The sequence below is a fragment of the Haliaeetus leucocephalus genome, unplaced genomic scaffold (assembly GCF_000737465.1).
Source record: "Haliaeetus leucocephalus isolate CR32 unplaced genomic scaffold, Haliaeetus_leucocephalus-4.0 Scaffold495, whole genome shotgun sequence".
Taxonomy (NCBI): domain Eukaryota; kingdom Metazoa; phylum Chordata; class Aves; order Accipitriformes; family Accipitridae; genus Haliaeetus; species Haliaeetus leucocephalus.
This window is the reverse complement of record NW_010972931.1, coordinates 2,020,115-2,045,214: the sequence shown is the minus strand read 5'-3', so window position 1 is coordinate 2,045,214 and position 25,100 is coordinate 2,020,115.

Below are 25,100 nucleotides of genomic sequence, written 5' to 3'. Positions count from 1 at the left end.
CGCTCGTCCTTTCCCTTCACTGTGAGGATATGTGTTTTAAGAGGGAAGCTGATAAATGCAGCTAATTCAGAATTTTAGCGCACGGGGTCAGAGGAAAAAGGAGCAGGGAGGAAAGGGGGGACCAGGAAAGGAAAAAGAGTAAGATTTTAGGAGCAGGACTGCACAATGGAAAGGATGGGGAGCATTCAAATGGCTTAGCACTGCTTTAGAGCATCTTTTGTGAGGTCATCATGGGGAAATGACTAAGAAATTTATGAAATGCTGATGTCAAAGGTAAGCTGATCAAATCAACATGGATTCAGCAGAGTAATAAGTATATGTGTGTGGCACATACAGCGTGTTTATAATGACACAGATACTCAATCAATTCTCAGAAATCGTTAGACCTACTGTGCTGTGAGCTGTAGGTGAAGTCTCCAGAAGTTATTCCACTTTTTATTTTCATTAGTAGGGTAATTGCTTTCAATTTGTCCTTTAACAAAGATTTTTATGCTGTTAGTTCAAGGCAACTAAAACGCACGTTCTCAGTGAATTTCAGAAAAAAGTGTAGTCTCTGAAAAAAACAGAGGGGTGATAATTTGCCACAGACCTGTGAAATGCTTGCTAGGGTATTTTTTTTTTTTTTAACATACAGCAAAAATTCAACATTCTTGCATTTCCTGGTTTTGTCCTACGTAAGTAGGTATCTGTGTGCAGTGCTAATTCAGGGAATTGAGGCTTTGGTGCTTAGGTTTTTGGCTTTCTCTATCTGCTCTTTGACAAAAAATTGTAACTCCAGAAGAAACTTTATTAAGAAGGCCACCAACCTAGTCTATCCCTCCTCCTACTGCCCTGATGGTATCAGAGAACACTGAAGCCCAAGAAGGAGATTGTTTGCTGGATTGTCCCTGCCTTTTGCCCTTGAACCTCTGGAACGGCATGTCATAAGATTTTGCAATGTATGTAAATTTATACTGCCAGACGTGTACAGTTTTTGCATCTGCTATGACACCCTATTCCTTCCTTTCTCCCCTCCCTGCAGCGGAGCTCTGGGAGTCACCGGTGTCGTGGTTTCGTGGGTGCCCCGCTGCCACGAGGCGAGGCTGGAGAGCAGGGAGGGCTATCGTGAGGATGCAAAGCCCTGCCTGAGATTTGCAAAGATTTGGGGGTTTCTGGCATTCCTGGACAAAGTCTGTGAAGATCAGCTGCCGGTGTCTTTTGTGGGCAGATATAAGAGAGAATGGGGACCTTCGCGTGAGGCGCTCTGTCAGTTGAAGTCAGTGATGAAAGTCCTATTGAAAAGAGCCGCGGATCAAATCAAAACCTGATTTCCTAAGAGTGACATTGCCCACAAATGGAGGCAGATTGAGGTCCGTAACTGGCCAGCGCTTTGGACACATTCTGCTTACTTTAGTCACACAAAATGACGTATTGATGCAAGTTTCCAGGATCCAAACAGGCAGCCCTTTCATAGGCAAAAGCCCTAATGAAGTCACTGGCAAGCAGCCTCGCTGGCCTAAGGCCTGCAGGCTATTTCCCTAGTCAATACACTGGACCTAATCTTATACCCCTTGAGCATCAGACTCCATGTGTATTTTCTGCAAGTATTTGTTCTCTTTCTGCAGAAGTGCAAGATTTGTGTGCTGCAGAGAGCAGTGTCAGCAAGCAGCTGCTTCTCCTTCAGCATGAGTTGTTCAGTATATAGACTTCATTCGCTACCAGTTGGGCAAAACCAAACTGCGAAGCTGAGGCGTGGAACAGCGAGGACCTAGACTGCCAAATACAAATCTCCTGGTTTAATTTGTAAGTGTATGTTTGAAAACAAAGAAAAGGATTAAAGCAGAAGGTTTTTTTTTAAAAGCCTTTAGAAGATATTAAGAAAATATGTATTTTTACTTGGTAATCTTCTGACTGCCTCTAAGTTAGTGGAAAACATTAACTCCTCTTGTAAGTCAACTGCAATCGATGGAGCTGTCTTAACAATGAGTTAGTTATCTTGCAGAGTGGATTTTGTTAGCTCTTGGTAAGCACAGTCCTTCTGGTTTCTGATCCATCAGCTGAATTTATTTTTCTCATTTCTGAGAGTGTGAGAAATATAGATTGGAATGGCAGCTTCACGGATCACCTTGGTTCCAAAGTGTCATCAAACACTAAATTAATGTGATATAAATCATAAGGATGTTTCCAGGGGATGCTTTGTTTTAGGTGAGGAACCCCTCTTCTTTCTTTCTGAAATATTTGAATAAAGTTTTTCCCATGAGCAAATGTTATAATGCGACGCCCAGGTAACAAAGTAAAAAGCAGCTTTTAGAGCCGAAAAATTGCCACCTCCCTCACCACACTCCCCAGAAAATGATGGAATAAATAAAATCCTTCTCAGCTAAAGCATTTCTTCTCCTAAGTTCCACACAGGTTCTGTAAGGCACCCGCAGGCAGGTGTTCAGAGGGAGCCAGGGACGCAGCCTCTGTCTGCGCTGCCTGAATCAGGGCTGAACCGCTGAACTGGATGGCAACAACTTGGCCTGGAAGGAAAACAGGAGGGAAGGGAGGTGATCCAGATTACCAGTTAATTATGAGTCCTCCCTGTAACCCCATGCCTTTCGCTCAGTAGGATGGGCGCTTGCAGTTCATGCAAAAAAACCCCCAAGGCTCTGCCTCTGGCTGCTCCCACCTCTAGAACTGGTCTAAGCCCGCAGGCGGGCTCACAGCTCCGACTCGCACCCAGAGCTGGAAGTACAAGCATCGTTTATACTTTTACAGGGGAATATACACTGTGAAAAATCCTCGGCGGTGGGTCTCTCTCCCTGAAGCTCTCTGAGAAAGGGAGCTGTGAAAGTAGCATTGCTGCACCTTCTGCAAGGTGAGCTATCCTAGGCTAGAGGCAACAGAGATCGCGGTTTCGTGAGCGAGAGGGTTGGAGTCTCAAGCATATCTGAAAATGTGGCTCTTAAATATTTAGCTGTCTCTTTGGCAACTGACTTCCTTTGGCAACCTACATTCATGTCGTCACCATGCTTGATATGCTATAAATAAATCCGTGATGTTTGATGCCAATCAACTAATACCAGGTCCTTATCACAACAAGCTCACAGTACCTCATTCAGCGTGCTCAAGGAGTTTTCTTTCTATCTCCTTTTTTAAGATGAAACTAATCCATTGTAAGCCCCATAACAAGGAGCCACTCACAGGGTGAAAGTATAAGTAGTGCAGTTTTTAAATTATATTGTATATGTCTCATGACTCTTGGCACTAAAGCCAGAGGTATGAAAAGATGCTCTCTGTTTTTATGCAGCGCTGCTGTGGAGATGGGGTAGGATTTTCCTTGTGCTTGCCAAGAGAGTTGTACATAGTTTAATTAAAATGTATTATTATATAAGGGTTTTTTCTTTTTTAAAATAAAGTCAAGGATCCTACTGAGGACAGGGACATTCATGCACCCAAACCTGTGTCAGCACCCTGCTGGCAGTAAGAGCTTTTGCACAAACATCTGATTTCAGAGTCAGAATTCAACAAAGCAAGAAGAAACAGGCTGAAGAACAACTATCTTAATAGATGCAGTAGCATAGAGAGTGGGAAGTGAAACTGAGAGAACAATAAATGAAGAAACAATGAAAAGGTCAAGCACTTATTCAGGATTCATAAGTACAAATGTAGTTCAAGCAGTGCATGCACAACATGAAAAATGTAATTCCTTCATTTCACTTATTTTTGTTTTTCTCTCCTTATTTCTTTTTTCCAGCTCATCAATAGCACTGAGAGAAGTCTTGCTTGCCGTGGAAAAAACCAAATATGAGACGCAAATAGTGAAGGTAGGCGGGGGGCAGCAGGCCAGGAAGGAGCACCATTTTTTTTTTTTTTGTCCGGCTTTAGGAGAGCACACGACATCCAGAGCGCGATGTGTTTTGTGCAAATGGTGTTGGGAATAGCTGGTGCAGAAACATGACCTTCCTCCATCCCTCCTTTCACGTAGTGCTGGCTCAGTCAGGAATAGCTCGATGGGGGAAACCCTGCTTGCGAGCTGGGGCAATACACTCACGGTGATCGTGATTCTCCAAGCTCCGGAGTTTGCAGAGCCGCTGCAGCGGCAGCAATGGTGTGCCCCATCACTGCTTCTTACTCAGGAAAATTTATATCCTTTTCTAAGATTTAGCTTTCTTTAAAAAAAAAAAAAAAAAAAGTGTCCCAAACGTTCTGCAGTGCTATTTACATTCCTGTTCTTCTCTATCCTCTTCCTGCTGTGCCTGTGTTCCTCTGCTCGCTGGTGGTTTTCTCTTGGTACATGATTCCTCGCCCCATGCTCCCTCCTGCTCTGGACCTCCTGCCTCGTCACCTTCTCCCACTGGCAGTTCCAGCCCCTACTGGTTGTCTGCTGCTTGTGTAGTGCTTTTTTCATGCTCTGGAAAAACCAGCGCAGTGGTGCAACATCAGATAACTCTTAATGAAGAAGCAAGGGATGGCTCTGACACCTCCAAACCCCTGTAAGTCACTCACACGTAGAATCCTCTCAGCCTTTGCTGGGACTGGTTGCAGTAGGTGACAGGGCTGCGGACACTAGTTTATCCGGGTTTGACAAGGCAGTGAACAGAGTACCTACAGCAGCTTTGAGAAACGAGTGTGATTACATAGTGGCATAATTTCTATTTAAATATAATTCTAAATTGCTCCTCCGTCTTTCTGACAACATGCAGAGAAAAAAACTTATTTGCATTTGTTTAAAAAAAACCCAACAACCAAAACCAAGAAAACAAGTTGATAAATTAATCCTCACCCTAACTGCGTTACAACTAACACAGTTACATCAGGGCTTCCTTTGGGTCAAGATTTTTCTTTGCCTTAAGGCCAAAGACGCATTTAAACATCACCTAATAACCAAACAGCAAACATAAGCGCGGGGCTGACGTGTCATCCGTTTCCCACCCTCTCCAGATTGTTTCTGTCCGTCTCGTGCTCTTCAAATGGCAACGCAAAGCCCATATGCCACGGTGTCAGGGAAAAATTCCCAAAACGGCATCTGGCTGCGTAGCAGATCCCGAGGCAGTTGGTGTGTCGGCTTTGGAGCTGCCTCTGCTTTTGTCATGTCCCGGGGGTTGGGGATGGCCCTGCCTTGTCACCCCACAAACCGCTTTGGATTCCAAGGAATCACTGGGTTTGGGTTTGTCAATAAGCTCCCGCTTAAATCCCTCATGAGATCTCTATACAGGCCTCCTTTATGGGGAAATAATGAGAATTTCTTAATGCCCATGTGTGTGTTTTCGGCAGAAACATGTGGGTTTAGTTTAAAGTGGACCATGGCCTGGTAGGTACAGGTCACTGTGTACTGGGATTTCTTTCTCAGAAAACTCTTGAATGCTCTTTGAAAACGTCTCTTCTTTTTTTTTTTTTTTTTTTTTTTTTTCCCTTTCTCATGAGTGTACAAGCCACTTCTTGATGAATAGGATCCATAATGCCCGGAGATATTTGAGATCAAGCATATGGTCCATTGAATATGCATGTAAGCGGGGCGGGAGGGAATTGGTGTGCGGCACCGGGGAGAGCGTGTCTGAAAGTTAAGCAGCACGGAGTTCGAAGGCAGCCTTTCTGCACATTTTGGGAAATGTGACTTTCTGTTTCCTCTGATAAACTAGTTACTAGAAAGCAATTCACGGTCAAAAGCATAGCTGGGGGTTTTAAGCACTCAAACATTTGGTTGTGACTTGTGTTAGACAGAATAATACCGTTTCGCTTTTGGTTTCCCGCAAAATGCTTGTTTTTACAACCAAAACATAAGACAATAAAATCTCAAGTTATTCGAAAGTACATAAAGGTAAGAAACTTCTTCAACTGACAAATGACCAATTCTTCGCTAGGAGAGAGGCTCAGATGACTCTTCTTCACAGTTTAATGAAAAGAGTGCTTGGAGAATACGCATTCTGGTAAGTTTTCCTTACCAGTGGAGAGAGAGAAAGGGAGACAGGACTGAATAGGAGCGATTGGGCATGAAGTAGTAACTATGAGGTCCTGGAGGCAGGAGAACAAGAGAGGGAACGAAGAAAAAAAGAGAAGAGAACCCAGGAGAAAGGCAAGGGGGAGGAGGGGGGAAGGAAAGGATATGTGGTGGTTATTTAAGAGATGCCAGGGAAAACTGGGATGTGTGTGTGTGAGAAAAAGGGAGACAATCTTAAAATACAGAAATTGAGCCAGGAACTATGAAGATTTACTGGGAATTATCTTGGGGAAATTGTTGCATGTCTAAGATCTGAATTGGGGTTTTTTTTCGGTTTGGGATTTTTTTATATCATTGCCACAGCGTATTTTTTTCACAAGACAAAATATAAATTAATCTCTTAATTACAAATGTGCTATGGTTAATTTACTTCATGGGCCAAAATAATATATCACACTGCATTTATTTCTTACGGCTGCTGAAAATCCTAGAGAACTGAAGAATTAGAGGACAATTAAAGGAGCCTCCTCCCTTAGGTACATGCTGTGTCAATGCAGGAACCACAGTTAATGTGGGTCATAAATATTCCTTCCACAGGAAATACTCACTTTCTTACTAATATGATTAGAGTGGCTGCGGGAGAGAAGAAAGATGCTTCATTACAGCACATAATGGCCCTGAATAAAGAGCACAAACCTGACATCTTGCACATCGGAATCGAGTCCTGCAGGTGTACTGGTTTGTGAAGGGCAGTGCGTGTGTATTTGTGTGTGTCTGTGAAAAATGCCTGTGGGGGAATGAGTTCTGATACAACCTCTGCTTCAAAACCAACACCAATCTGAAACAAAACCCAGAGGAAAAGCGCCGGGCCCCCTCCTGTCTGCCTGGGGCAGGACTGACCCTTCGGCTCTCCCTCAGCATTCACCCATCTCTTAAGCCAGATTAAAAATCACAAAGATGAGGGGAAGAAAGGTATTAGCTCCGTATACTGTCATTTTTGCCTAGTCAAGTGGGCATTTTCAACAGTGTCCTTGCAAGAACAGTTCCTCCCAGCCGTGGGTCTGCCCTGTGTGCATACTGAAGATGCCAGTTTAAAGTCAGACCAGACAATCTATTAGGACCAGTCCCTGCCCTGTGCAAATGCATCCTGGGAAATGCTCATGGATGTATGAGATGCTTACATAAAATAGGATCATTTGCTTTTACATGAGTTTGTTTTATATATTCTGAGGAAAACCATTTATCTGTCTAAATAGTTCCTACAGTAATATAAGTGCTCTCACGTAGGTATTTTGTAAGGTAAATAAGCTAGGTTGTTTTAAAAATTATTAAAAAGAGGGTAAAATAGTGACATCTTTTAAGGTATCTTAGTAGCAGGCTGGAGAACAAGCCTTCTGGCTGAGCTGCTGACTAGCAGTGATTTCTTCCTGAGAAATTCCATAGTGCAACGAAGCCAAATGCATTCAACCCTTGGCCCGTCTGAACGTTCTGGAAGGGAAATCAGCCTTTAGTTGAATTTCTTCTTCCTAGACCTCTTAAATGACTTTAAATGCAGTGCCTGTGGTGGTGGGGATCCTGGGGGCAGGTCCTTCTTGCGAAAGCCATATAGACAGATAAAGTGGAGTGATCAGCCACTTTCCAAAACAGTGCAGCAATCCCCCTAGAGACTTTTTAAAGTTAATTAACATCTCTGGGAGCAGTGGTCTCATGCCTAAAATTTAAACGTTAGTGTCTCTTAACCACTCATTAGAAAAGTTTATATCAAGGGAGAAATGCAGGGTACTTGCTCTCAGAAAATTCAGAAGAAGCATCTTGGATATGTTTGTGTTCCAATCCCCTTACTGCAGTCCTATGCCAAGCAAATGAAGTCCAAGTAAAATATAATTGTCAGAATCTGTTTATACACAGGGTGTTTTCTGGGTTCCTAATCACTGTGGATCCTATTTCACAAAGCGCTGAAACATGTGCTTGAGTCCAACAGGTTTCCATGGGATATAAGCACAAGCTGTAACGTCGGCTGGGCCTCGAGCGGTTGCTGAAGAAGCACAGGAGTACACACATCGTAAAGTCAAGCAGGTGCTCGAGTGGTGCACTGAGTCGTGGCCTCCTCCTAAAATCTGACTTTCTGTCACTAAAGAAGATGCTGCTAAAGTTCTGGATGCCTGCAGGCATGCCGGTCCAGGGATGAGGTGCCAGGCAGACCATAGTGAGAGGGCTTGTGCTGAAGGAAGCAGTTCTGTATAAATACATTTCTGGAGTGGTAGGAATGACAGCATCCATGATCACTAAACTCCCTGAAAAAATGATGGTTTTGTTTCTTAAGAGATAGGGGGAAATGTCTACGCCATATCACCCAGCCACTGAAAGCAGCAATGTGCAACTAGCACTCCTTACAGATAAAAAGATAGAATTTTCTGCACAGTATCTAGGGCCCAGTGAATAATTTCCTTAATTAAACTAAAGAAGATTAAGAATAGTAGGTGTATCTATATAAAACATGTCCCAGATTCTAATAACATCCTTTGTACTGTCTGCACGTAACTGATTCCTGTTTTCTTGCTTTTCTCTTCATTGAACATTTTTTACTGTGAGTGCTTTTACCTCTATTGCCCCCATTTCTCAGTAGTCACTCTGGAGCTGATGTATACACTGCAACACCTTGTCTTGCTGCTGTAAGTCCAGCCAGGCAGCACCAGGAATGTGTGCGACTCAGGGAATTATGCAAGCCTGGATATAGACATCAAAGATGCACTAAGGTAAGGATGGCAAAGCCAAGATGGCTTATGCACCTAAGACACTTTGAGAGAAAATTAAATGCTTACCAAGTCTAACTGAAACGTATTTTTTGATTTATGGTAAAAAAAGTTTTATATGTACAGTGTCTGAGATGGCAAATACGTATTAAAACCAGAAGAACTACAAAGCAAATTACTAAACCAAAACTGACTTCTGCTGGCAACATGTGATACAATTTGTGGGTTTACTTGTCTTGAAAAGGGTGCCTCTGATTTCCCCTGGCTGGGTCTTTACATTCTTCCTAAAGATTTCATCAAAGCTAAGTGATTACAGAAGTTGTCCTGCTTTGTACACAACGTTTTATTTTATATTCGAATATCACTGATGTGCAAGGGACAAGCTATTTGCCTGCTCAGGATCCCACGGAATAACCATGTGTTGGACACTGGGCAAATAAACTGGGCTGGCTGGAAGCCTGCTCAGCTGCTGGTGGTGGCCAGCAGCTGCTCTATGGCAATGGCTGTAGCCAACAGCAGAGGAAGGCTCAAAGTGCAGCCATATGTCTGAATTTGTTCCTTCTCTACTTTGTCCTCCCCATGCCCTCACAGCTCTCTTTGTACCTGCCGAGAAGAGGAAGATGGCTCAGTGGAGCTGATATTCATGTCACCCAGTGGTCCTAACCACCCAAATCCCTTCCCTTGCTGATTCCTGCTGCCACTTTTCGAGTGAAGTGAGGCAACCTTTGTTCCTTCATAAATGAGGCACCCGTAAGGACAGTAACCAGGGCAGGACTTTTCCAGCAAAGAAGAACGTGCGCTTCTTACATGCGTGGGTGAGCACAGGTAAAAATCTGCACAACCTGGACTTCTGTTGCGTGAGATTATTTATGTCAGTAAGGGTTTGTAGAACCGGGGCCGATATCTCTCAGCACTGGTGCTGGATTTCCACTCATTTTGTACTAGGGTCTTCCTGTGAATCCCCTGTGGGAGCAGTTCAGTGGTACTTAAAGGGATGGCATTTCTGTAATTATCTAATTATTGCTCCAAGGTTCTTTCTTGTGCTTGTTAAACCTTCATTCCAGTGAAAGTGTAACCCCACACTATTGAATTTGGATAAAATGTGATTGAGAATCAGCATTAATGCCCCGGTAGTCTTTGGAGCAAGTACCTTTGGCTTACTTTTATCTTTTCTGGTTTGAAAACACGGAGTTCAGGCCTGGTCACTCTGAATAGAGTGAAAGATTTCAAAGGTAGTGCAGTGTGCTAGTGGGGCTGTGATTCTCCATTAGATTCTTTGTGTTGGCTTAAAAATTTCATGGGACATCTATTTCTCTAATGAATTCTGTAACAATTTGGGGTGATTACTCAATTATCTGAATTTCTGATAATTGCTATCAATTTTATTCTTAAATTCTGAAGTTTTCAATAAGGAATCAACAGTGAATTGGATCATATTTAAATTCAACAATTTTTCAGTTACTTACCCCTTACTTGACGTTGGTTTATGCTCTTTCTTTAATCCCTTCATGAGTTCCCTCCCCCTGTGTGAGACACAGGAATCTAACAGCAAAAACAAAAGAAAAGAAAAATGAAAGGTGAAAGATGAAGCCTATCTCAGGTTACTTTCTTCTGGTTCCTACTTTTAAATTCTCTTCACTTTTCACTGTCAATCAGCCATGAATATTACATCTTCATTTGAATTTTCGGCTGCTGAATCACGATCAGGTGAAGATCCAGTAGCCCTGTGTTACTGGATATAACTCAAGGGGTTATGCTGTTTTTACTGTTTGGCACATACTCAGGAATGGGAACTTAGCTTAGCAGTTGGAGCATATGGCAGGGGGAGATAGGCCAGCATCTTGGATGAAGATGCATATATTTTGTACTCTCATGGTATGATGCATTCTTGTGCTTTGCAGATGGCACCTCAGAATTGTTGCTCTGAAAACTAATTTTGCCCAGCCACGCAGGTCTGCTGACACAAGCACAAGGATCATCTCTTTCTGTGCAGACACCACTGCATGCTGCAGATATCCAGGCAGGAATTTTTCTGAGCAGCACACCTGCATTTCAGCTGCTGCGGGCAGCAGGAAAAAACTCGGGAACTTATGACTAGCATTTGTATCTGGAGAGAACAAGTCAGCCAGGCACAATCACTGTCTTCACGTAATACTTGGTTACTGCTTCTCCTAGAAGTTTATTATGGCATAGTTGTCAGGGCAAGCATAGAGGGAATGCTTTGATTTTATGACAGCTGGAAAGAGGGACTCGTTCTAATTGACAGAGACCTAACGCTGCCTGTGATTTCCTAGCAGCCTCCTTGTACAGACAAACCATCGGTCCTCAGAGAAACTGCTTTTGTACCCCATAGAGCTCATCCCACTAATAATGCCACTCTCCAAAATTTGCATTTTGTCCATCTCTGCCTCTGTCCCCCACAAAACAAACATCTTGTTACATGTGCAAGTGGACTAATGGCTTGCTAGAGAGGCTTCAGGCAATACATTCTGTGCAGCTAACAGAACTGCAGATTAAGGTATGAGTACTTTCCTGTCTCTGGCATAATTTGCATTTCTTAAAATCACTTTGGGAACATCTTTTAAATGCACTAGGCTGGGGTGCAGTTTTTCTCAGAACTGTATTGCTTCCTCTCCAGTCTCATTATTTGCTGTACTGTGTCCCTGAGCTGAGTCAGGCAGATGTATTTTTAAAGATCAATCTCCTGTGCATGAGGTGGGCTTTACACTAGTTACTGGAAGGTCTTCTTAGCTTGCTTTTCCCCAGCCCCCTCCAAATTTCTGTGCTCTCTGTGGAACAGACAGCCCTGAGTAGTAGTCTGTGCTTTTTGCTAGATATCCTCCTGAAACAGTTCGGCACCAAATAAAGCCATGGGTGGTGGACACAAACAGTTAAATTCTATTGTCTACCTGCAACAGGAGAGCTAAAGCAGAAGTAGAAATCTGGATTAAAAACAGATCTGTCAAGCAATGAATGGGATACTGTCTGGAGTAATGTGAAAAATACTGCCAGCTTATTGTGTACCAAGGGGCTTTTGGGGGGGTGGGACGGGGGGGAAATGATACCAAAGAACTGTTATTTACAGGACCCCTGAGCAATTGTTTCCAGTTGGGCTAAAGCAAGAGAACAGTTGCTGGCGCTACCAATAATACGCGTCTGCCTGCTACCAGCGGGGTGGAAAGCTCGAGTACCTGGAGTGTGAGGGATGGGTTCTGGGGAGGAACCTCCTCCCACCACACATCTTCTGTGGGACACAAAAGACACGCGCATTTTTGACAGCGTGCGAGTAGATAAGAGCACTTGCTGCCTGCAAATGAAATGCTAGAACAGCAGAGAGGTGCTATAATCCCATCCTGCATTCAGATGTTCTGTAATTTAGCAAGTGGTTTCAGAAGGTGCCTCATTACCCTCAGCAGAAGAAGGACCCAATGTGCTATGCTCATAGCACAGATTTAAGGCAGATTTGAAGACTTAGAATAGAAAAATACCTGCCCTCTGAATTTATGGTGCTCTGCCTCCCTTATTTTTCCCATTTTTAGATTCCAGCTGACTACCTGGGGTGCCTGATTTAGGCTTTCTGACTACTATCGAATCCAAAATCTTCAGTTATTCAGACGGCTACTGACAAACCCTGGTTCTTTGTACAGTCACTGGAGAGGAGCAATTTCCATGCCTAAGTGCAGATCTGACTAGCACCCGTCATTGTATTTTCTGTTTTATCGCCACAAGCAGGAAGAGTGAATAATTCTGAAGCACTGAGAAAAATCTTTCCTACCACCCTCGGTCTCTTTTGCCATGGTTTCCCTAGGAAGAGGACAAGAAGGGGATCACAGATTTTTTTTTTCTGTGGGTTTTGTTCGTTTTAAAGATTGGGCTGAGTTTTCTTTTTCTTTCTTGTCACAGCTGAGGGCCAGGAGAACATGAGTAGCTCTTCTCTCAAGCTTATTTCCAAAGTATGTTATGTGCAGGAGATTGCTGAAATATTTGTTCATAACTATCCTCACAAGTGTATAGAAATTAAAAATCAGTTCTAAAACAATGCACAGCACTGGTAGTAAAAAGGGGCCTATGATAAAAACATTTTTAATTGGCTTATTTAGGAAAAGCCGTTTACTTACTGCTTATCTTGGTGACCAATTTATTTGCATCCAGGCAGTTTATCACAGTATGTTTTTGAAAAAAGACACCTGAGAAGAATTTGAAGTCTTCAGAGCAAAACATGCCCAGAAACTGCACTGGGAGGCAGGTTCTCTGCTAGAAGGAACAGCTCCAAATGGCGGAACAGGAGGACTCTTGAAAATCACGGGTAGTTTTTCTGTGAGTTACACATCTGAAAAAGAACAGCAAAGAAACTGAGAAAGACTTTGAACTTTACCTTTGCCATGGAGATCTCTACTTTCACTGTTATTAAGCATAAGTTTGAACATGTACATTCTGGGGCTGGGGGGTGTTAATGATAACTGAAAAGAGTTTGAAAACATTAAGGGAGGAAAATAGCATGAATGGGAAGTGAAACTCCACTTGGAATTTCCTTTATCAATTGGTCTATCTAAAGTAAAAACCGCAGAGATGAAAATAAAAGAAACAGCTTGGAGAAATCAAAACAGAGGATAAACAAAAAAAGATATGTTAGCAGATGACTCTAATGAGAAAGAGGCTGTTACTGTATGGAGAAATCAGAGGCTGTTTTATAACATTTATTGTCTGACACGGTACCTAAGATCTGTCATATACATGTTATGTACCTTATTTGAATGGTCCCTTGAAATCATTTGTGCTGTTTCATGATGTAAAACATAAAAAAGAAAATGAGAAGGGAATGAGATGTCAGCATAGCACTGTGAACTGAAACTCATTTTTCAGCGTGTTATGGGAAGAGAAGACATGGCACCTGAAGCTGAAAATCTGTGAGACAGTGCAAATTAGTTTTGAAACAAGTATCAAGAATAAAATACTTGTTAGACTATCTGAGCCCTGAAAAGTGAGTCGATTAGTGCTAGCATTGACACAATGAGGTTATTTTACCAAGTTGATAGACTGTAATGATTATCAAATACATTCAAGGAAATGGAATCCTGTATTCAAGTCAATCCCATCCAGAACCTGATTAGCTTTTAAAGAGCTCAGGCTTGATTACCTTGACTTGATTAGGTAAAAAACACCACAAAACTAACAGACACTTTGAGCCATCAAATGACTTTTTTTCCCAGTGGTCTCAGTTAGAGCGGATATCACATGAGAAAGCAACGTAAGACTGGCACAGACATCTATTCTTCTTCGTGAGATTTGCACAGAACTTGTTGACCATCTTTTGCCTGTAAAAAAGTTGCCAGATTCACTTTTTTTCTTGAGCTTCTCTCTATAAGAACATGTGAAAGATAGCAGTATACTGATGGAAATGGTTTAAACTTTATAGAGAGATGCCAGAGAAGAGTTTGTGTACATGGAACTGCTGGTGCTGCTTCTCACTTAGACTCAGACTGCTTATAGAAGCTCTTGTTAGACTGTGTGTGGTGCCCTTCCAAAGAGAGAAAGTGCTGTAGTCTAGTGTTAAGAGCCTGTATTGTATCCATCTTTCTCTTTTTCCCCAGGTAAAAACTGTTTTGTCTGAGAACACTACCTGGGAAATGGATAATGCCTGCTTACTGCTGCTAGTTGTCATACTGAATACAGAGCTGGAAGACTAGCTGCATTTATAGATTAGGAGATACTAAAAATTATTTCTATATAACAAGCTATTCAAAAGCTGTCTCGACACGGTCCTGCTCTAGGTGTCCCTGCTTGAGCAGGGGGGTTGAACAAATGACCCCCAGGGGTCCCTTCCAACCTCGACCACCCTGTGATTCTGTGGTAGCATCACAAAAGCTTGTCTGATCATTGTCTTCGCTCAGAAAAAAACAGCTCGTGACACACTCTTATGATGAAAATACTAACAATGTGAGCCTTAATTTTTACTGTCAGTCCTCCCTTTTAATATAGAGATATCAACCTTCTTGGTGGTTGTCAGTTCAATTGGTGTCAGCAGATAGTCTGGGCTGATATTCCATCCCAGTGAAACTTAATGACCCCGTTTCTCATTTATGCCCTGTACATCTGACATGGCTTCCCAGGACTTTGTGAAAACATCATATTTATGTTGGGTGCAGATGCCCTTTGGGGGCCAGTGTGTCTCTGCCCTGTGCACGTCAGCTTTTGAAAAGGTAAGCGGGTGTTCCTCCTGCATACCACTAAGTCTGCTGGTTTGCATTGCAGTGGTGCAGCCGTCGCACTGGGAAGACCAAGCTGCCTTTGAAGGGCCTCGTGCTACCGTCCGGGTGAGTTCTGCCAGCTCCCGCATTGCCACGAGGGCCGGCGGGTGCCCGAGGAAAGCGGGATCCCCGAGCCTCTCCATGGGTATTCCCAGAGCTGAGCCCTGGCTCTCAAACCAGTGCAATATATAAAACACTCTTTGGATAACCATTTTAGTGCCAGACATTGACAGATACTAATCACAAAAATCCTCTGATGGAGGCATGCAGGAGGAACTGGAACTGAATCCAAACAGATCTAATATTTCAAGTATACTGCAGCAGCAGCACAGTTTTGCCCATGGTGATTTCCTCTGTACTTTCGCATACAATATTTGCAAGCTGGGACCTGTCACTGCTCAAGAGACAACAGAGTTCAAGTGATTAACGTATCCTTGAAATCGATGTGGCCTTCTAATTTTTAAAAGGTACACTTCACTGAGGCTTCACGTTGCAAAGAAAACATTCCTGCAAATAATCCTTCCCATTTTTCTGCTACCTATCATGTTGGTAAAAAATGGTAACATTTCTGATCGTCACTGGGAAAAAAGAGTAGTATTTTCAGAATTTTTTGGAAAGTGTTCTATTTTCCCCTACTTCTACTTTTTGTGTGGGACAAATTAATCTAAATATAGTTGGGGTACATGAAACACATGAAGGTATTTTGATCTGTGAATGTTGGTGCTACACTCAGCAATGAGCAGCTTCTTCCAGGTAAGTTCTTCTTGAGGACATTTACCACCCTGGGATATGGGACTTCAGCAAATTGCATTAACTGATGAAACTGGAGGTTGCACATGTTGCATGTGCCTGCACTTTGTCACTTAACCAGAAAGTGGAGAAGACAATTGTGTCTTCTTCCCCTGGCACCCACATTCTCCTTATCTTTGAAATCTGGTTCCTCAGAAATACACGGATGTCTGCACAGTGCTGACTGCTGCTGAGAAGTTCTACTGTGTTTAAACGCAGTGTTCTTGGTGGTTTGGGTTGTTTGGGGTTTTTTTATATGGAGGAAGAGCTTGGTTTCAGCATGGCCCTAGGAAGCCATTGCTTCTAGGAATGCTACTGCCTACTCCTGATGTAAAGAATGCAAGAGGATGATGCAGTAGTGAAGGGCTTTATCACTAACAATAACTGCTTTTTATTTATATTTCTGAAACCTAGCTTGCATACTATTTAATGTAGTGGTTCTGATACATGTTCCAACTCCCACGTGGAGATAGCTACTCCCAGTACAGTTGCACAGAACAGTGAGCTGCCTACACTTACAGAAATGCCAGCTGAACTCGTGTTTTCCTGCAGGCTGCTTTTAGTAGGCATGAAGAAATGTGGTATAGACTTGTCATGGGCTTTCTGAGAACACTTCTGTGCCCTCATGGCTTAGTCTGTCTGGCTAGCAAGGCCATATCCAGACTGATTTCTTGTCTTACGTGTGGTTTTGCCATATTTCTCTGACTGGTGGGCAAGGAGAAGCCTTTTACAGGCTCTTAGGACATCACTTAAAGTAATTTCTTAGTAACTAGCAATCTGTTTCCGGAGCTGGAGGTGGCCTAAACTGAGCTCCAAAGTGACCATTAACTTTTTCTCTTTCAAGTAGAGCCAGTGATTATTTTTTCCCTCTGGGTGCACACTTGCATATCTTTACAAACAGGGCACTGTTAGATTTCTACCCTGCCATAAACTCTGACTGCAATACCTCATCCGCTACTGACCTGAAGTGAACTCCGAGGAGAGGGAACAGTAATAAAGCAAAACCCAGCAAACAGTGTGAAGCTTTTGTAAGATCTTATATAACTGAATTGGCTATATTGGGAACTTGCCTTTGGTTTCAATTATAGATTTAAGGGTGCACTTATCGGGCTCTGTGCCATCTCTCTGCTCCCTCCCTTCACTCTTGATTTGCTTTATATAATAAGCAGCCACTACAAAAAGGATGTTTTTCCCCCTTTCTTTCAGGAAGAGGAGAGGCCGACAAAAGTTCACTGGGGGATGGGAACGCCTAACGTGTTAATTGTCTCGTGTGTCGCTCTGGTCTTGGGCTTTAGCCTGGTCCCTCCAGAAGGTTTCAAAGCCAGCTGTGAGAGCCCAGCAAAAACCTGTGGTGTCCTGAAACTGGCCCATGTTTCTTCCCAGAAGCCGGGGTTGAGTGACAAGTACCTCTTTGAACTTCCAGAAAAGCGTCAAGAGAATGGCAATCCTCAAATCTACCCAAATCTCTCTCATATCTGTTTCCCAGAATACACAAAAATTGCTTTCACAGAAGCAGCCAGGGTGGACGCAAAGCAACAAGGTCTTCTGAGGGCCTCGTGAAGCATTACCGAAAACTGAGTAGAGATTTGAAGTAGCAGCACCTGGATGCTCAAAAAATTAAAATATAACTAAGTCAGTTTATGCTGCTTGAACATCACTTCTCAGCTTAATCTTTAACGCGATTTGTATTCATCTTCCTGGTGACTTCTACCTCTCAGAGCATCTGCCGTATCAGTTGTTAGATGTGTATAGGGCAAGGGGCTTGTAAAGCAATAGGGGACCTGCCCCACAGAATTATCCCGGCTGTGCCTTCAAGGGTAGACACCTGCTGCCTCATTTGAAGGGTCCCAAGCTCAGAAATGACGTTTCTGATTCTGTTACTCATTCCAGAAGCTGGTCCCCTGAAGGGCTAAGTGGAGCTAACTGCCTTGCCACATCCAAGAAGGTGATGATGGAGCTGGTGGCTATTGCCCTGCTCTGGCTTAGATGTCTCCAGCCTTTTTTTCCTGCTCGTGAATGGCCAGTGGTTAGTAAAATCAGCAAAAAGGTGTCACAGTGTGAGCTGAATTCCTTTAAGTCAGTGAACTGAACAGTCTTTATCTCCACTATCCATAGTACGTAGAGGGGATCTGGGGTGTAAGGGTAGTAAAGGTACTGGGTAGGAGAGCAGCATACCTGGGCAGCTCAACACAGAGGCAGCCCACATCCACTAAGGCTGGCCCACAGCCTAGAGCTAAAAAAACTCTGCTTGCCTTCCTGCTGCTCTAAAATCTAGGTAAAACATAGCAGGGGAATGAAGAGTTCACTGTATTAATAGCTTTTTTGGTCCTGGACGGTTCATAACATTGTTCAGTCCACCTCTTACATTACAAATGCAATGGCATATCTCCTGGTTATCCTCTCACTGAGACCACGTTAGAAATATTGCTAAGAAGGACAGCAAAACTTTGGAAGGATGGTGAACCTGATTGTCCTTTTCAGCAGACCACTGTGACCAGGTTTCTGCAGTGAAGAATTTGACATTCCAGAGAAATTGTACATTGTGCTGACAGGTGAAATTGCAAAAAATCCTGCTCCTAACGAAACTGCTGCCGAACAGACGGGAAGTTTCAATTCTAAGGCCTTACAGAAACCACTGCAAAACGTAGCCTGGGCTCCTTGGTTTATACAGGTACGCGTCCTCCGTAGCAGAGCAGGTGTGTTCATCCTTGCTCCCAACTCTCAACTGATATCGCTGCATCCAGTTCTGCTTTCTTTTTTTAAGCTTTTTCCTAGGATGTGACTCAGTGCTTTTCAGAAAGCAGAGCCTTTGTCTGCATCATTCTCCCTGCCAATCCTTTACATCACCTGCTTGATCTAGAGTTGGGAGTGACTCATTTTTCTCATCCAAACACATGTGCACACAATGAGCTGTCTCCCATCTAATGGCCCTTCACAGAAACTTATATGTAGGGTCATGACTGTGTTTTGTTGCAGATGCCCAGTGCCCATCTGTAGAGGACAGTCTCTGTCTGTCTCAGGATTTATATTGTTCTGAATGCTTTAAAAGCTTTGCAAGTGAAAGCAAATGATCTATGTTTTTTTCCCTTCCTCCCTCACTAGCTAATTTTGTATCTATTATTTACTGTGGGAAAGCTATGCCAAACAAGCAATCTCTGCATTTTGTTCTGAGGCTGATTTTCATCCTAAACTGTTACAGCAGTGAGCTTGAACCTGTTTGTGGAAAATTTGCACACCTCTCACTCACTACCTTAACCTTTGCTGTTTGCCCCACATGAGAAGATACAGTTTTAATAGGTTCTCTTAAACTGCACAGAGACACTTGTGGTGGGGCTAAGTAACTCGGTTTTATATACGAATGACTGAAATTAAGATATCTACAGTGCAGACATCTGAACTAGTCCACCTCTTCTTTTGCCCTGTTAGAGTCAATGGACAGATGTAAGCGCTTCCCAGCAGTAATTTGGCTCATCCTGTTGGTCACATGACTTGCAATTAAGAAAAGCCAAAGACAAAGAGCTTTGATGCAGATGTCTGCATTTTGTAGATGTCTAACGTTATGGTGCCTTACATAAACTAAAGGTAGTAAAGTAGCTGGGGAATAGAGCAGAGATGCTGCAAACCAGAGATTCAGGAATTACCAAATAGGCAGATTACGACACTGTCACAAAATGGTAGCATTTTAATTTAGATTTTAATTCCTCTGCTTAGAGTTTATTCAACCTTAGATACAGGCATCTCTATATCTACTTAGACAGTTACACAGCCAAATGCGGAGTTACATACTGTTGTCTCACAGACTCCTCCGACAGCTTCTCAGAGCTGCTGGGAGGATCAGGAAAGAGCCAGACAATTGCATTTACCAGTGGCACATGCTTGTGCTGGAAGAACTGCGTTAGCAGGACTCAGATTGACCAGAGAGGCTGAATGTATCTCCTGGCACCTATTCTGATACCCTGGCTGGAAGTGGGATAGCAATGGAAGAATAGGACAAGATGAGGGAAGAGCTTCACTCCTGGGCTCTCTAGGATATTGGACAGACTAGTGGGATAGCTGTGACCCTGCCTACTGGGAAACATACCCTCATTATCCTATCTCACACATCTTCTCTGCTCACACTCTGCATCTGCATCACTGTGAACTAATTGTCACGTTTGTGATCCGGTACTGTGCTCGGGACCAGTAGAGAGGACCCAACTTCTGGACCCTAAAATGTCGGCAGTAAAGAAAGGAAGATCTGAGGTTTTCGGGACCCCAGAAAGACTAACAGAAGGAGGCAAGGTTTTGTAGAAATATTTAAGTGATGTCTCAGAGAGCTGAGGATATCTGCTTCCCTCCTCTGTCTCTCAACAGCCTGAGGACAATGAGTTGAAAGCCTGCCTGCAGAAAACAAACCTTGACAGTTTTTCACACTTAGGTTGAATTTTGATGATGCTCTCAACAAGGCTGAGCCAAACTTCTCACTGATTGTTGTGCAGAAGAACCTACTTTGTTGTCTTTGTCCTCTAGGGACCTTGGAAATAGATGGCCTTGGAGGAGCGCATTTCCCAAGAGAAGCAAAAAATTCTGCTGCCTTTTGCGGCTCCCTTGAGCGAGCCATTGGCAACGTGTTTTGGTACTGTTCTAGGAACAGGCCAGAAAGCAGATGGCATTTCAGAGCGTGACAGTCTTGCTGCCTTATTCCAGAAGTAGCTCGTCCTGTGCTGGCCTGATGACAACGCATCCTCCTGCCCACTCGCTGGGGTACGAGGGTGGGCAGAGCCGCTGGGGGGGGCAATGTCCCGAGCAGCAGGCAGCACTTTCGACGCCTCCCTCTCCCCGTCCACGGATGACCAGGGGTAGAAATCACCTTTCATTTCCCTGCTGCCATTTGTGCAAGGCAGGCCACAGACTACTGCTTGCGTTACTTAATATTTCAAGATCTCCAGGCAATATTTTTTTCTCCTGCTTAGAAGACTGTCTTTTCTTTAATCCATTTATTCCTGATCTGCCTTTCCCATAGTCCTCACACTCCCTGAACACTGTAACAAATCCGCTCTTATTTATTGTTAAAACAATGTCATTTTTTCACAAGACAAACCAGAAACGGGTGGCACAAAGTTATCCAGCTCTTGTTCTACCTCTTTTTTTCAGGAAGCATGAAATATTTCAGAAAATCCTCTATCTGATTAAGACTAAGTGTTAAAGACAGTGCGTAAGAGAACCTCACCTTTTTTTCTTCCAGCAAACGCTTGTTTTCATGGTGATAGCAAGAAAGAGGTACCAGGACTCTCTCAGTAGAGTTGTTCGGAGGGATGAAGGTAGACATGATTGAAATGAGCCAAAATAACATGGCCTTTGTTCATTTAATGTCACATTTTTCTGCTTCAGGTTTTATCCCTTTTGTGATATGAAAAATGTTACTTTTCTCTTGAGTTTTGATTGTATCTCGTTTCCATGCAGATATTTTCAATTATAAAATAGGATAACGTAAACCCCCATGAATAAATCTAGTGAGTATTAATATAAGATTGTTTTCCCTTACCTTTTCAAGCGGTAATCTGAAATTCTATGAGGGGGGAAGATAACAAGAGAGAGACATGAAATGGAGTAATAAAAGATGAATTTTATGAATCTTTGTTCTGTTTCAAGAAATCTTTTAGGTTTGCAATGTAACACATTGGTCCTGAACTCTTGGGGATATTAACGGATGGGAAACCATTTCTGTAAGAGGTCTTGGAACTGCAGAGCTCAGCAGGAAATGTTGCTTCAGTTGCTGCGGCCCTTTTTGGAATTTGCTTCTTGCTAGTAACTTGTTTTGTGCCATGTTTGTGACAGACCTTTCAGTGCCGTTTCTCCAGACCCTTCAGAAACCTGATTGCTGCTGAATAGGACCATATCAGTGCAGTTGGACACTAATTTTAACAAGCTGCACTTGCAGTTCAGGGCAAGAGAAATCATAGAATGATAGAATGGTTTGGGTTGGAAGGGACCCTTAAAGGTCATCTAGTCCAACCACCCCTGCAATGAGCAGGGACATCTTCAACTCGATCAGGTTGCTCAGAGATCTACCACCTCTCTGGGCAACCTGTGCCAGTGTTTCACCACCCTCATCATAAAAAATTTCTCAAGTATCTTGGCTCTCTGTCTGCTTCGATGTTGGTTTGGTGAGTCTCACACTTTACAACCATGCACAAACATATAGAGAAGATCAGAACTTCAGAGCCCGCGCTCACTGTGTGGTTTGGAAATTAAAAGTCCCCACATGGCCATACCACTGAATGCTCACTTCCACTCCCCATGACTTCACTACCACTGAGAGTTTCCCAAGGACCCACAAGTTGTAAGAGTGTGAGTCTGCTTTTATCAAGTTGCAAAGAAGAGTGGGGGAAGAGAAGACAACTCCTCCAAGAATCCTGCCAGCGAACCTGGCCCAGTGAAGCCCCTCTGGGGGGGTTCTTTCCTGGGATGCGCCCAGGGGGTCTGCTGCCACGGCATTGCCACCTGTGGCAGTGGGCGGGTGAGGACATCTGTCCTTCAGAAAGGGAGTGGGACCACCAACTGTTCCCACAGGTCAGTGAACACAAACCTCGAGAAGGCTATAGGTATTCCTCTCCACTGACCTGCATGATTTGGTCTGGTGACCTACTGCTTTTGTTTATTTTTTTAGGTTATAAAATATGCTTATCCAGCCTCTGTAAGCAAGTGTGCAAATCTGGGAGTTGCAGTTCAAGAAATCCACTCAACAACGCCAGTTAAAGGACTACTAACCAACCCTCTCTTGCCTTTAAGTACCTGAACCCTTCCAAACATACTTAGAGGTGCAGGGTTGCACATCCTATTAGGAACCTGCTAAGCTAGCCTGGCGTACTAGCTGGATTTTTAAGGTACTCTGTGAAGATTATAATCCTCTTCTTTCTGGGAGCAACTTTATTACCCCAGGGAAGCAGCTGAGTCAAGATTGTGCCAATATTTCCATCACAGCGTTAGCTCTCTTTTTTTTAAGTCTTCATGAAAAAGAAGTCATTTTGTCCCATAATTAAGAACCAAATAACTTCTCATGGCAGCAGATTTTGTTTATGATTTTCACACAAATATTTTTGACAGCGTTGACATTTTTACAAGCATGACTAACTACGCATTTACCCAGTTTCATTTTTTATTTTTTTGGCACTTCAATGTGCTAAAGATAATGTAAGCGAAAGAATTCCTAAGTCTGGCAAGCAGTTTACTACATGCCAGGGACTGTTTTCACTTATTTTAAAAGAAAACTAGATGGCTGAGATACTGAATTTGAAATGGCACCTGCTGAGCTTGCATTGCAGTGACTGTGACAAAGGATATTCTTGTCACAGAAGACTTTCTCGGTAGCTGGTTTCGTTCAGGACTTTGCCCCATGCTTTCCTTGCAGTGTTGGGTACGGCATAAATTTTACAGCTTTGGTTTTTCTCTGTGAAATGAAGTTCGCTACCTACTTCACAGGAGTATCTGCAGCTTAAATCATTAGTACTCGTGCAGTGCTGAGGGAGGAAGGGACTTTATAGCCTGGAGAGGACAGGAGGGTGCTCACGAGTCTGCCTGTACATGGCTTTCCCTGGGAGCCAGCTGAGGACACAGATCCCTTTACTTACCTGGAAATTCATCCACATACATCCGTCCTGCTCCTCGTGAATGCCAGGACTTCTCAGGAAGCCACCTCAGACAGCTGAGGGAATACCCTCAGCACCCTGACTAAAGGAATTGTTTCTCAAGGAATTGTCCATGCCCAGTGTGTGTCTCTGGCAGTGATTTCGTACTGGCGATATGTGCGCTCCGGAGGTAATACCTGCCAGCCCCTCCCGCACAGGGGCCTCTAAAATACTCGTTTATTGTCTAAGCACTAAGGAGAAGAGCGGTGCCTTGGAAACTCGTGTGCAAACTGCAGACGAGCGCTGCCATTTGTGATGGCATCGTCTGGCAGTTTTAATGAGTGTGGTAGCTGGGTGTTACTGACCCCAGGAACCCTCCGTCACTATACCCGGGTGCCACCTTTAGCTCCCTCTGCCCCCTCCAATATCTTCTGCTTTTTAGTATGCCAGTACTACGCTCCTGCCGAGCAGCTGCCTGTTTGGCATGACTCATGCCAGACATTTGGCTATTTTGGACAAATGGGGATATGCTATTTATCCCAAATAGCTGCCTGCCTTGGATAGCACATTGTCCTGAATAATGGAAGCACTATCAGCCTAAAAATCCTTTAGAATTCTTCTGCCTGCACCCACATATCGCAGCAAAGAAACCAGGAAATAACATGCAAATAACTATTAATACAGCAGATGACGAGAGAGGCACTTTTGAAGCGAGAACTTGGTTTGACTTGGTTGCTCCCCCACCGAAGCCAAGGAGAAGACCTTCGGTGGGTGCAGAGCCTGGCCGGCAGCCCCTCCAGAGCCCTGTGCCCCAGCCCTGGAGGAGCCCTCAGAAAAGGTGCAGGTACCCTGGTAGGTTCCTGAGAACCATCGCTGGTCCCTGGCTCCCCGCTGGCAGGTTTGCCATGAAAACGCTCCTGAAATGTTTTTGTTAAGCTGTTGATTCACGGACCCGGAAAGAGGAACTTTGGGTTTGAAAATCTACAGGAGATGTTCTGCCCAGGGAAACAAAAAACCAGACAGTTTGGGTAGAAACTAGGACCTCCTTTGCCCCGTTTACCTGGGGATGCCATGTGCAGCGTGTGAAATCCAAGGGGTGTCCTGAGAGCTTATAGTGTCTCAGGCACAGATGGAGGGGACTGGAAAGAATTTTCTGTCTTGACACAGACCCTCCTGGGAGAGCTTTTTTTTTTTTTTTTTGCTTTTGCTTTTTTTTTGTTAGGTTTCACAATCTTTTAATGGACCCATTGTAATTTATAGTAGATTGTTGCCTAATGATGAATGATGTAGTTTGCTAATGATGGATTTGGTTACAGTGTGTGTGTTATAGAGTGAGAGGTGATTTTATCTTGTTCTGGTGGAGGACTCAGGTTACCAAGAAGTCTTTATAGCTCTTTATCAACCCACCAGTGGAGCCACAAGTTTAAAACATGGAGTTTTTCTACTTTCTCCTCTAAATCTTACTGAATTTTAAAGCAGCTTTTAAGCCTGATTATTTCAGAACACTGCTGCCCTGTCGACCTATTGGTCACCGTTTGCATCGGTCCAATTTCCATCGGTTTCAATGTGTGGAGGGGAGAGGGTTGGGTATGAAAAGAATGCGGGGTCAGACCCGGAGAGGTAGATCTATAGATGGACCTACAGCAGGGCCGGTGCCCTTGGTGAACGTCAGGGCGAGCTGGTGGTAGCTAGTGGTGGTAGCTAGCAGAGGGAATTGGTAGTGAATGGAAGATTCTCACATGGATTAACCTGCCAGGCTTGGTTTTGGAATCTGTTCTGCATTCACTTCACTGACTCATGG